Source organism: Lonchura striata, chromosome W (genome assembly GCF_050655825.1).
Source record: "Lonchura striata isolate lonStrDom1 chromosome W, ASM5065582v1, whole genome shotgun sequence".
NCBI classification, from domain to species: Eukaryota; Metazoa; Chordata; class Aves; order Passeriformes; family Estrildidae; genus Lonchura; species Lonchura striata.
This window is the reverse complement of record NC_140743.1, coordinates 41,510,035-41,516,034: the sequence shown is the minus strand read 5'-3', so window position 1 is coordinate 41,516,034 and position 6,000 is coordinate 41,510,035.

Here is a 6,000-nt window from a genome sequence, read left to right as displayed (position 1 = left end):
TCCTTTGAAGTGGAACAATCCCCACATTCGTCCAGCGCTGTAATAAAAACATACCATCCCTACAAATCTTTATAGGAATTATAGGGTTTTGATTTTTCACTGTGTTTCATTTGGCGAGCCAGCCAGGAGGGCCTCTGTCCTCGTGGGGGGCAGAGGGGGAGAGTGGACCTCCTTGGTGCACCCTGGGGTAATTTCCCTGGAGGGGCTCCACTCCATCTCGGCTTACCACCTTCGAAGACAATGACCTGCTGGTGTGCAGATAAATGTTATGTATTGAGAGGGCCCTGGGTGAGAGAGAGACACAGGACTGCTGAGTAAGATACACAAGAGACGTCTGAGTGCTCAGCCTGCTTCCTGTGCCTGCAGGCAGTCCGGCTGATAAAGCGGCTGGAGACAGGTATATTGTTTGACAGAGCGACTGCGAGCGGCTCTGGTGGTGAGTCGAATGACCCTGAAGTTTGTTTGCTTGTGGTGTCCAGACATTGTGTGGTTAATGTGTTTGTAATCGTGTGAGTGCATGGTGTATAAAGAGAGTGAACTAGCAAACAATTGATTGTACCCGTGGCGCAGGGAGGAAGTTCTACTTGTATCTAAAGTGGCTGGGTGAAGAGGGGGGGGGGGGGGGGGGGTTGCCGGCCGGGGCAGGGAGAACCCTGTGGAGAAGTGGGACAAGTGGAGGACATTTATTAATTTACTGCATTACTGCATTTAGAGGTAGTGATTTGTGTATTTTAACAGTGACTAGACAAATTCAGGGAGTTCCTCTGCCCCAGTGGTTTGGACTTGATCCCTGGGAGTTTGTGAACCCTGTGAATTACTGGATAGATAGAGGAGACCAACGAGTTCAATTAGGGGGGCTTTATCGGACTTCAGTTGGTAATGTAGTAAGTCTGGACTGGGAGTAACCCACCACAGAGGATTTAGAAATCCTCGAAGTGACAAACGGAATAGCCTGCCTCTACTGGCAATTCCCAGGAGCTTTTGATGTATCGAGAGGCTGGCATCCTGTGTGGGTACTTTTGCAGTGCAGAGTTTGTGAGAGGCGCTGGTATTGCTGCTCTAGTATGCGTCAGGGCATATGCCCCGAGTGTAAATTGAGGTTTCCTGATCAGGCTAATTCAGAAACTGAGATCTTAAAGTTTGTGTGAGGAAGAACACATCTGATACCTGCCACCTGGGGGTGTGTGTGTGAGGAAAATTGGGAAAGGACTGTGAAGCTCTGTGAAGAGAGATTCAGGTAGAAACAAGATAGGACAAGGAGAAGGAGGTAATGGGAACTAATGAGAGTAAAGAAGTTCCCCGGGGTAGCCCCTTGGGGTGCATCTTAGCCCAATAGAAGGAAGTTGCCAGTAGGGGCGGCTCAGAAAATAAAAAAAAATTAATTCAATATTGCACACGTTGGTGGCCATTATACAGGTTGGAGAATGAAGCGAAGTGGCCACCTGTCACTGTCGAGGCAGGATGGGAATGAATAGACTCTGACTCAGAAGGCTGTTGAGAGTAAAACTCTGATTTATTCAAAATACACCACTCTTTTATACAGAACTTCGCAAGAATCAAATCCATTGGTTCTGAAGTGAAAACAACTGACACCATTGGTGCAGAGTGCTTGACGCACAGCGATAGAACTTAACTATAAACAATGTGAAAAACAAGAGAGATAAAGAATTATTTACATTCTTTCCCAGCACTTTCCCAGGCTTTTTGCCTGGATAGAAACTCTCAGTTTCTTTCTTTGACTGAATCTGAGACCCACAGCCATCTACTGGAACTTTAGATTATAATACCTTACTGCTGTTAATGCTGTTCTTAAGACAGGAAGGTAAATGGGATGAGGATTCATATGCTGATATGTTTTTTTGCTTTAAGAAATCATCCAGAATGGCAGAGGGATTGTGGGCTCAGAGCTCCCTCTGACCCACTGGTGTTATCTCTTGAAAAGGAAAACAAAGAGAGGGCAAATCAAACGTTGTTGTTCAGCATGCAGTATAGGACAGTGATGTATGAGATTGAATAAAGTTTATCATGCTGAGGAGCAAGAACAAAATACATTTCATCTGTTAAAAGCTCCTCCTAGGAGATGGAGGCATGATGATGAAGATGAGGAGGACTTCCCAAAAAGGGAGGAGGACTCACGTGGGGAGGGCACATCCACTCAAACCCATCCCCCTCCTGACAGTTCAGTTTCATCTAGAACTAGGAGGCAAGCAGTTTCACAGGCTCCTCTGTGAGAGGCAGTGGGACCAGAAGGGGAGAAACTAATGATTAAAGTGCCATTCACCACTCTTGACTTAGAAGCATGGAAGAGGATTGCTACAAATTATCGTGGTTATCCAATACTCACTGCCAAACGTTTACAGTATGTTATCAAACAATACAATCCAGATTGGGCTGACATGCAGTTACTACTGGATGCTTTGACTGAAACAGAAAAACAGCTAATCTTAAAAACAGCAGGAACTTTGGCAGAGGATTACTGCAAGAGCAAGCAGCTAGATGTAAAAGAGTATTTTCCCACCAAGACCCAAAGTGGAATCTGAACGCATCAGCAGAAGTAAAGAAATTAACTGGTTATCAAGAGTGAATAGTAACAGGAGTGGAAAGAGCTATTCCAAAGACCATAAATTGGTCTGCCTTATATTCCCTTAAACAGGGAGTTTCTAGAGCATTTAAGGGATGCAATGTGTCAACATACATCATTAGACCCGGGGTCTGAGATAGGGATAAACCAGCTAGTTAATTAATTTTTGGGACAGTCTGCTGGAGATATTAGGCGTAAACTTCAGAAAATCTGGGGGCCGGAAGGGACAAACCTTGAAACCTTGCTAGAAGAGGCATGGAGAGTATTTAGCAACCAGGAAGAAGGATATAAACAAGAGTTGAAAAAGCTGGTGGCAGTAGTACAGGAAGAAAAGCAAGGGAGATGCAGGCAGGGACCACCCAGATGAGGCTCACCTCAGCTGGACAGAAACCAGTGTGCAATCTGTAAAAGAACTGGTCACTGGAAAAGCCAATGCCCAGAACAAAGGTGAGGTCACTGACAGGTGGTTGCACATAGACAAAACAACTGCGGAGGACTGGGGGATCCCGCCCCAGTGGATCCACTGGTTATAGCAATGATGCTGGGGGAAGAAGGGAAAAGGGTGGAATTTTTACTTGATACAGGGGCCACATATTCAGTTTTAAATAAAGCATTAGTACCTGTGGAAAATGATTATGTTGTAGTGCAGGGAGCAACTGGCCAGTCTGAGAAGGCATATTTTTGCAAACCTCTGAAGTATAAATTGGGGAAACAATGGGGTATTCACAAGTTTTTGTATATGCCCTATTCTCCAAAGGCACTTTTAGGGAGAGACTTGTTGGAGCAGTTACAAGCAACCATTACATTCAAAAATGGGGAGGTTACTCTGGGGGTGAATGATCAAAAGTACATAGAGGTGTTAAGTTTAACATTAACAGCCATTGAGAATAAGGAAGAAATTAGCGAAGAGATATTAAGTCAAGTATTTCCTGGGGTATGGTCCTCTGATGTACCAGGGAGGGTGAAAAATGCCTCCCCTATAATAATTAGGCTTAAGGAAGGGGCACAACCAGTAAGAATTAAGCAGTATCCCCTGAAAAAAAAGGACAGGGAAGGAATCACCCCAATAATTGAAAATTTTCTGCGGTTAAGGTTATTGAAGGAATGCCAATCTGATTTCAATACTCCCATTCTACCCCTTCAGAAACCTGATGGGTTATATTGGATAGTACAAGATTTGAGGGCTGTAAATAAGATAGACAATTTCTATCCTGTGGTAGCAAATCCATATACTTTACTAGCTTGTTTAACACCTGAGCTAACCTCGTTTACCGTTTTAGATCTGAAAGATGACTTATTTTGCCTCCCTATCCAATATAAAGGTTAGGAAATGGAGTGTGAGAAACTATAGACTAGGGTATTGTTTATTAAGATATATGTAAAGGTTAGGAAACGGAGTGTGAGAAACGACAGACTGAGGTATTGTTTAGGAAACGGAAGATATGCAAATAGCCTGCGGGCACAACATTTGCAAGATAAGAGAACCACAATCACTTACACCTGGGGACTGACGATACAAGATAAAGATAACCACAATTACTTACAGACTGCTTACGTAAACAGAAGGAAACTGCAAGAGGATCCAGGAATTAGCTTGCAAATTCCAGGAAAACAAAAGGAGGCCCCCAGAACTTCATGGAAAGGATGGAATAAAAAGAAGGCTGTTTGAACGAATCGGGGCGGCAGAGGTGGAGCAGAGACTCCCCGTCCATCCAGCGCTGTCTTTGCTCATATCCTACTTGCTGTAATTAATAAAATTCTAATTGGATTATGATCCGTTGTGGCGTAAATTTATAACAATGTCTGTTGACTTCTTGCCAAAATCCTGGCTCAAATAGCAAATGGGATTCTGAATGTGGATAATTACAACGAACCCATAACAAAAGGTCTTTGAGCTCCTTCTCATGTATCGTCACTGAGCAAGTGGCTGTCATGCTCTGTAGAGCTGACAAGATGTTAAGTTGCTCCTGGAAACGAGCTCCACCTCATGTTCTTAATTTTGACCGGTCTTACCAATAGCTGTGTCACCTGCAAAATCGATTCAGAGGTTTTCCTGGTCACTGGCCAGCAGATCTCAGGTGGAGAACACCCAGGGCCCTTGGATCTTCTCCTTTCAGAGTCAAATTTGAAGTGATCTTTTCTCCGGAGTGTTCAAGCTGTCTGCTCAGGAGTTCTTCTTGGGCACTGTTCCTTTTCTCGGGCTGGAATTTGATGTCTGATATTCTGATGTTCTGATGGTCTGGGCTCAAGTCTTTTGAGCTTGTGCCCACTTGGACTCGTACCCACCCAGGGACACCTATGTCTTGGGGTTCTGTGGTCAAGATGACCCTGAGATCGTAAAAAGTCTTTTTCTCCCAGCCCTGCAGCCAAAGAAGAAGTCCAGATGCATCGGTTTTGCTTCTCAAGATTGTTTATTTTCTCTTATCTATAACATTCTTTCTCTGACCTGCTAAGCTCTGTCTATCAAGTCGGATCATGGCATTCTGTTTGCCCTCTAGGGCAGTGTTTACATTTTATACTATGAATTATGTGTACTTTATTTACTATTAATTCCCAAAACCTATCACCTGTGTTAGACAGCGTGTCTCAGCTCTAAACCAATAAAAAGTGTCACCATCACAGTGAAAGATGGAGGACAAGAAGAAGGAGAAGGACAAGCCACACCCAAATTCCTCCATCTTGCCTCCTGAACCCCATTCCAAAAAATACTAAAATTCTACTTTTTCACCCTGTTTTACATTAACTGAAACTCTTGTGACCTGTAAATCTTCACACAAAGTTGGCAGTTTTTTCCACGGGCTAAAATCAAAGCCACAGGTGTTTTTGACTTCGTGCCAAGTTCTCCGAGCCCCCTGCCAGGGTCTCGAGACAGCCAGGGCAGCCTGAGGGATGTGCTGGGTTCCCATACCCAAGAAGAAAAATTGGAATTTGTGGTAGACACAGGGGCAGAAAGAACCTGCCTGTTAAATATTCCAAAAGGTTATAGTGTAAGCAAAGACACCGTTGTTGGGGAAGATGAAACAGGAAAACCTTATAAATATGATTGCCTTACAATAGATTTTGAGAATATGGAAACTATAAGCGAGACTGAAATGAAAGCAAGCTTTGAGATACCAAGATTTAGTTACTGAACAACTAGAAAACAATGGTATGGCTGGATGAAGGTAATCCCCTTTTGATTAAACAATACCCTCAGCATGCAGACAGGTCCAAAGGTCAGAGCAGACCCTACTAGCTTGGCAGAAGGTGTCCAAAGAGTCAATTTTAGGGTTTAAAATGTAACACACAATGGTAATGTAATGATTCTTATAGGCTGTATGTAAATGCTATAGGATTTGTATCTCGTACTAGATTGGTTAGTGAAAATTAGAATATTCAGCACAGAAGAAGATTTATTGTATTGTAACAGGAACTTCCTC